Raw genomic sequence first — 6,481 nt, forward strand, 5'->3', positions numbered from 1 at the left:
TAACATGACAAATGACAAGGGAAGGCAACATTTTTCTCTCTCCTCCTCTCCCTCCACAGTGACAATTGAGGAAAATAAAGAGGTAACAATCAAGCTTGTCCTCCTCTGTTGCTAATGCAAGCCGCTGCCCTCAAAATTGTCTATGGCCTAAAAATGTAGACAAGGATCGTTTTGGCAGCCACTTAAACAGAGATGCCTCTGGAGAGACACACCAGGACATGGCACAGCAAAGTTGTGGGAGCAGAGTTAAACACCCTGCAACCAGCCAAGGAGGGATTTGAAGAAGAGCTTTACATTTACTCAAGTGTTTCCCTCAGGTCTTGCCATGAGATAGGTAGTGAAAGCAGCAGCCATGCCTGACTCTGCCCTCCATAGACATGGGAGGCATGAAAATATCTTGTTTACACCAACAGTGACTTTTCATTTCAAGGAAATGAAAAGTCACTGCTGCTGTGAATGAAGATTTTGTTTCTGGTGGCTTAGGGGGCCATGAAATCTCACTGCCTCAGGGCTGTGCTGCTCAGTACCATTCCATTTCTGCTACTTAAGTTTTAAATCAGTGTAGCTGAGTAAACACCCATGGGTCTATTCTGGACTTATACCATTATCTTTTAATAGAGGTGGACAGAAAAAAAAATTAAAAACAGTTAAAGTACAAAAATACTCCTGTCTTGATACTCACCATGAGAAATATTTACTCATTGACATTTGCATTGGCCAGCCAGCCAAAATATATTTTCTCACAAAACAATTCCATGAAGGTACATTTTCAGGGACATTTTTTCAGATTCTTTCCCTTAAGTATTCCTGCCAGGGCTGAAGGTGGCTACCATGGCTGCTAATGCCATGCTGAAATCTCTTTTCTTTAATCACAGGATGGCATATAGGCTATGCAGAAAATTTTAACAGCTGAAAGCTCAGGATGTCAGGCAGCAGTTTCAGCTGTGTGCTGCCACATGCAGATGATTAATGTACTCCTCTGGGATGCAGAACAACCATAATTATCACTTAGTCCAAACTGCATGAGAAAAGTGTTGTTGATGGTCAGCTTCCCTGGAATTGTCTGCTTCCTCACCTTCCCCTTCCAAGCATTCTTCCCCTCAGTTCCATGTCCTTCACTGCAAAAGTTCTTCAGGGTTTTGAATTTTCGCACACCACCATTCTTTAAATAGCAACAAGATTATTTTAAGAATAACACAATCCTTTACAGTCAGAGCAGAAATATGAAGACCGGTCCCTAAGATAGGACGGAAACTACAGTTTTAAACATGAAGTAAAGAGACACAGCTTTTAGCAAATAAATGTGTTACTACGTTTTCATTGTGCATGAATGGTAACTGATACTCTAAAGGTCACTTTGGACATTTCATGGTTCATTTTTTCTAAGAATTTGTGGTTTACAAGGTGAAGTGTTGCTGAATTCAGAGAGATAGAAGATGGCTCACACTGCTCCCAGGATTACTTCGCTGATATTGGCACACAGCATGGTCTGGTCTGGAACAGTGACAAGAACTTCAAGCTGATGTTCCCATCTTCACAGTCACTGAAGCTGTCACCAGAGACCAATCAAAAATGCAGTCTGTCAAAAAAAATCCCCCAAACCACTTTGTGAACAAGCCCATGAAATATAACTCCATCAGATTGACTAGACATATGAGTAATTTACAATGAACTAATCTGTATTTTCCCATTCAGATCTACTGCTCAATACTGCTCAATATGCAGCACAATATACCCTGGTGTCTTGGCTACCTCCAGCTGTGCAAGGGGCACAGTGGCAAAAAAAACTGTCAGAGGAGGACAGCTAGTGCCCAAATCTCAACCAGAAAAGAGTCATTTGGGTGGGCTTGGTGCTGCACTGAGGTTGGGAGACTGTCTCCCAGGTATGAAAACACAGATGTGGTCTAAGATATAATATATACACTACTTGATGTGGTACGGAAGTTAAGTGGAAGCTGATAGGTAACCAATCCCACTGCATTTTTTTTTTTTTTGACGGAATAAAAGATTTTCAAGTTAATTCAGTGACTTCCACAGATTTTGAATTCCCTCATGGTTTACTAATGACATAGGCATTTTCTCCAAACTTTGAAGTACTAGAAAAATGAAAGTGTCACTCTAAAAAATACAAGTAACATTTAAGAAAGCAATTTTTGCTATTATGACATGTTCTCTTTCTGAGAAGGTTGGCAAATGCTTATTGTCTGATGCTTTGATAATGAAGTGGAAATTTATATTTTCCAAAACTATTGGTGGTTTGGGGTGAATTGTGTCTGTGTGTTAAATTAGTGTCTGATTTCAGGCCTGATTCACAGAAATGCTGAGAAATGCATCTTTGGAAAACAAGCCATCTAACGCCACTGAAAATCTCAGTGAGAGTTCAGATCCAAACGTAGCTACAAATTTCAGGAGTGATTAAGTCAGTATGGTCTGGTTTTTACCCCTTACAATTATTGTGATGACTTATGAGGCTGGGATCTCTTTCCAGATTTCCCAAAAGCATGTGACAGTTCTGATCTGGCATATTCTAGGGTCAAGTGCCCATTTAAATTACTTACTTGACTGAAAAGTGTGGTTAAAATATCATACTAGCTTTTAAAGAAAAAGGCATTGGCAAGATACTGCAGCCTACATACGTAAGCAATTGCCAACCAGCAAAATGTTGTCAGACTCACTGACAAGGCAGTCTGAAGGGTTTCTTACGATCATTTAGTAAGAAAGTTTAGAGAGCTCTCCAGGGCAAAAAGGTTTCACATTAATGCATTGGACACATAGCTTCTGTTGTACAAGTCTTTCCTGATGCCAATGTGCCATTAAGTGATTTTATGGCAATAACAACGACCTCATGGACAAAGGTTTTATGGTTCTCTGCTTTGCACTGCCCGCACTTACCTTCCACATGCCATATAGCAGGATCTGCCTTCCTGTCCCATGTCTGCAGCACACAGCAATCTTGTTCTGTGATCATACACTTATTTAGGGTGAAAGACAAACAAATGCATGTCTGGTGTTAATTAATGTTATCTGATGCTAACAAATGGAGCCATTGATCTCATCTGACAGAGCACCTCGGGCCAGGTGACATACAGCATTCCCCACTCTGGAACTGTTCAGCCAGCCTAGTTTAGGCTGTTTGGGCAGGGGAAGGTTGGTGGTGGTTGGGTCTCCTGCAAAATCATCTGGTCATGGGGTTTCTGGATATTACTCTTGCCTGGAAATGCCTTGATGGGCTTGAAACAAACTCTTCTTATCATCTCTTGAGGGAGTGCAGTTCTTTGGAGTATTTTTGTGATAAGATTCCTAACCCTAGGATGTCCCTGACTGCAGAAACAGAACCAATCTCAGTAAGAGATGGATATACCCAGTAAAACAAAGAAAACAAAACATATCTAGAGAATATAGGACATGTCCTACCAGAGAAAAAAGCATATGTGAGAAAACAATTCTGTTCAAACAGTTGAACCAGAAAATTTCTGAAACATGGCACTTTTAGTGTACCTGATATTTCTGTCCCCATGAAAGACCCATGAACAAACCAGATCTTCCAAGGAGGATATATTGTCATAGATTAAGTTTTGAGGGAAGGATTTTAGTAGACTTGGAAATTAAGTCCAGAGTACCAAACTACATTCAAATTTAAGTATGGAGCACAATCATGAGCTATGGGGACATTAAGAACAACGAGCAGTGATTTGGGGCTTGGTTTGAAGACATTGTGGGAGAACTCAGCATTGGTTGCTTTTATAAAGAAATATGAATCTTTCTTACATTGAGCCAATAGCATTTGTTGTCAGAGGTAGAACAAACTATACCTAGGAAAATTTGCAGGGCTCCCAGATCCTCTGTATCCTGAATATGATGTGTGACCTGCATGCTGTTGCGTGTTGCAACCCAGGAAAGAGAATGATCGAAACACTTTCCCTCTCACCCCTGTGTTACATCCAGCATCCAGAGATGTAAGAACAGCAAAAAAGGCAGCTGCTAATACTGCACTGAGTGATCTGATCAAAAAGGTAGAGATGATGGGAAAATGCCTGTCAGTGATGACTGTAGGAAGGTGTCCAAGATCGAATTCCTGGCAGACTTGGGGTGCTTTTAAAATTGTCTTGCAGATTGCCAGGGTTTGTTTCCTCTTTTAATTTTTCTTTAAAGGCACATTCCTCAGAGTGATTTTTTCATTCCTCTCCCTCACTTCTCTGCACACTCATGTGTCACTGCACAATTTTTCTGCCTTGCTTGGTGGTGTAATGGGGAGGGAAGGTATGGGGGGCAGAGAAGTCGCCTCTTGTGACCCAACAGTGTGACAGCCATTGTGGCTGGCGGGGAGCAGAGGGAAGGTTCTCAACAGAGCCATTGCTGAAGTTGGTTTTAATCAATTTAATTGTTAATGTTCTGGGGAGAGAGGGAGGAAGCAGACCACAGACTAACACAGTGGGATTAATGGAAAGAGAAGTGATAAAATATAACCTTACAGCCTGCTGTGCAGTGAGTCTCTGAGAGATTAGAAAGTTATCAAGCGAGAGAACAATTAAACTGATTTGTAATTAACTCTGCAGAGAGTAAAACCAGCAGAGTTAATGGAAGGCAAAATACCACTTGCTGGGTTTGTCCCTAAAAGCCATTCCAGTCCCTAACTCTTTTTCTCTGTCCCCCTCAGCAATGTCAGAACTGGAAAGGATGCTTGGGCGACCTTGCCCTGGGTGGGTGCATGCTGATGCTGTTGGGCTTGCTGCAAGCCCATGGCAGTGTTTGCCCTGTCACTGCTGCCCAGCACTAAAGATAATCCATGGAGAGTGGGAGGCAATTATCCCTGATGCTTTAGGCAGCTGCCCACCATAGGCATGGCAGGTGCCAGGCATGGCTGCAGGCGAGGGTAGGGAGGAGGCAGCAAGCCCCGGCCCCACACTGGTGTGTGTGAGCAGAGCTGGACTGGCCTCGACCTCTGAGCAGCCACTGCACAGAGCTGGGCTGACAAACAGCAGTGGCCTGCTAATGACCCACAGGGACTGTGGGGACACAGGCAGTGTAAGGCAGATGGATGGCCAGCAGCTGCTGAGGATGGCTCTCCTAGCTCCAGTCCTGGAAATGTTTCTTGCTGCTCCCTTGTCTTCACAGTCATATTCCCCAGGCCTTACACTCATGGCTGAATTTGTTGGAGCAGCAATGTCCTGACTGCTTGTGAAAACATTTGTTTCTGTGGCTTAATGGGGATTTGAGAATAATCTCGCTCAGAGAGCAATGCAACCTCTTGGAGAGCTGTATTTCAGGACGAACCCTGGCTTACTTTAACCCAGCTCCCATCCATGCCCAAAATCCCCTAACTCAAGGCTACCAGTGCATTTAACTAAGACAGTCATCCTGTCTTTGGTTATAAACTAAAACATCACTCACAGCCTGTTTACCTTGTAGTGTGGCTATAACCTAAACCCCTAAATGCTGCCAGCATGTTCCTGCCTTGCCATAATTAGTGGGGTGAAGTCACTGCAACCACACGGCGGTTCTGTGGTGTGACTCTCCTCCCCAGGGCACCATGTGTGTGGTGCTAACCACAGCTGTCTGCAGGGAAGATGTGCCATTCACTCCAGTTTCCAGTTATCTCTGTGCTCATGGCTCACACGGCTACTTGGGCCACAGAGGTGGAGGAAAGTACCCTGGTGGGGGCACAAGCGGGACAGATGGGGTCACCTCCAGCGATTCAGATGGATGAGAGAGAATCCCACCCAACCGAGAAGTTTGCTCAGCAGCCCTCGATTTCTGCAGGGTTCATGCTTGTGCTTTGCTGTTTTTTGGGGCTTGGTGTGCTTTTAGTTACAGTGTATTGCTCTAAGGCTGCAAGCAGCTGAAGAAACTACAGGGTGAAGCTTCTTTTCCTTTCTGCAATGAAAATGTAGCATGGAAGGAAGCAAGGGAAGAAACACAGGAGAAGAGATGAAGCAAGGAGACAGTTAAAATAAATAAAGAGGGGAAGGGGGAAGTTAATGAACTTGCTCCATCTAATAAACAGTTTCCTTCTCTCTCCCCATAAATGCTTTTGTTTCACCAGTGTGTGCCAGTTTCCCAGTGCTCCCTGCCCCCACCACCAGAGACTGAGTCCATCCACCACAGAGCACTTGAGCTTTCTCCCTGCCTCAGCTATGCCGCAGGCAGAGTAGCTACCTTGAAGGAGGGAGTCGGGAAGCTGATCTTCATGGCCCAGACAAACCCCAATTTCTTTTCTCGGTGTGCCAACAGGGACGGCAATTAATGCCAGGGGGAGTGGTGGCTTTAATGATGTGGACACCTGTTCCCTGAGAAATGGCCTCAGCTCTCTTTGGCACGAGTCACTGCTGAGGCTCCTCAGCCACAAATTGCTTTTCCATAAAGGCAAAGCAGCTTTGTTTATAAACTGCTGTAGATAGGCTGGAGTTTTCATGATGAGAGCACAGAAGCAACAGTCATTACAGCCGTATAAATGAGTTTATTTATTCAGCAAGAGCACATC

Source organism: Corvus hawaiiensis, chromosome 3, assembly GCF_020740725.1.
Source record: "Corvus hawaiiensis isolate bCorHaw1 chromosome 3, bCorHaw1.pri.cur, whole genome shotgun sequence".
Classification (NCBI taxonomy): domain Eukaryota; kingdom Metazoa; phylum Chordata; class Aves; order Passeriformes; family Corvidae; genus Corvus; species Corvus hawaiiensis.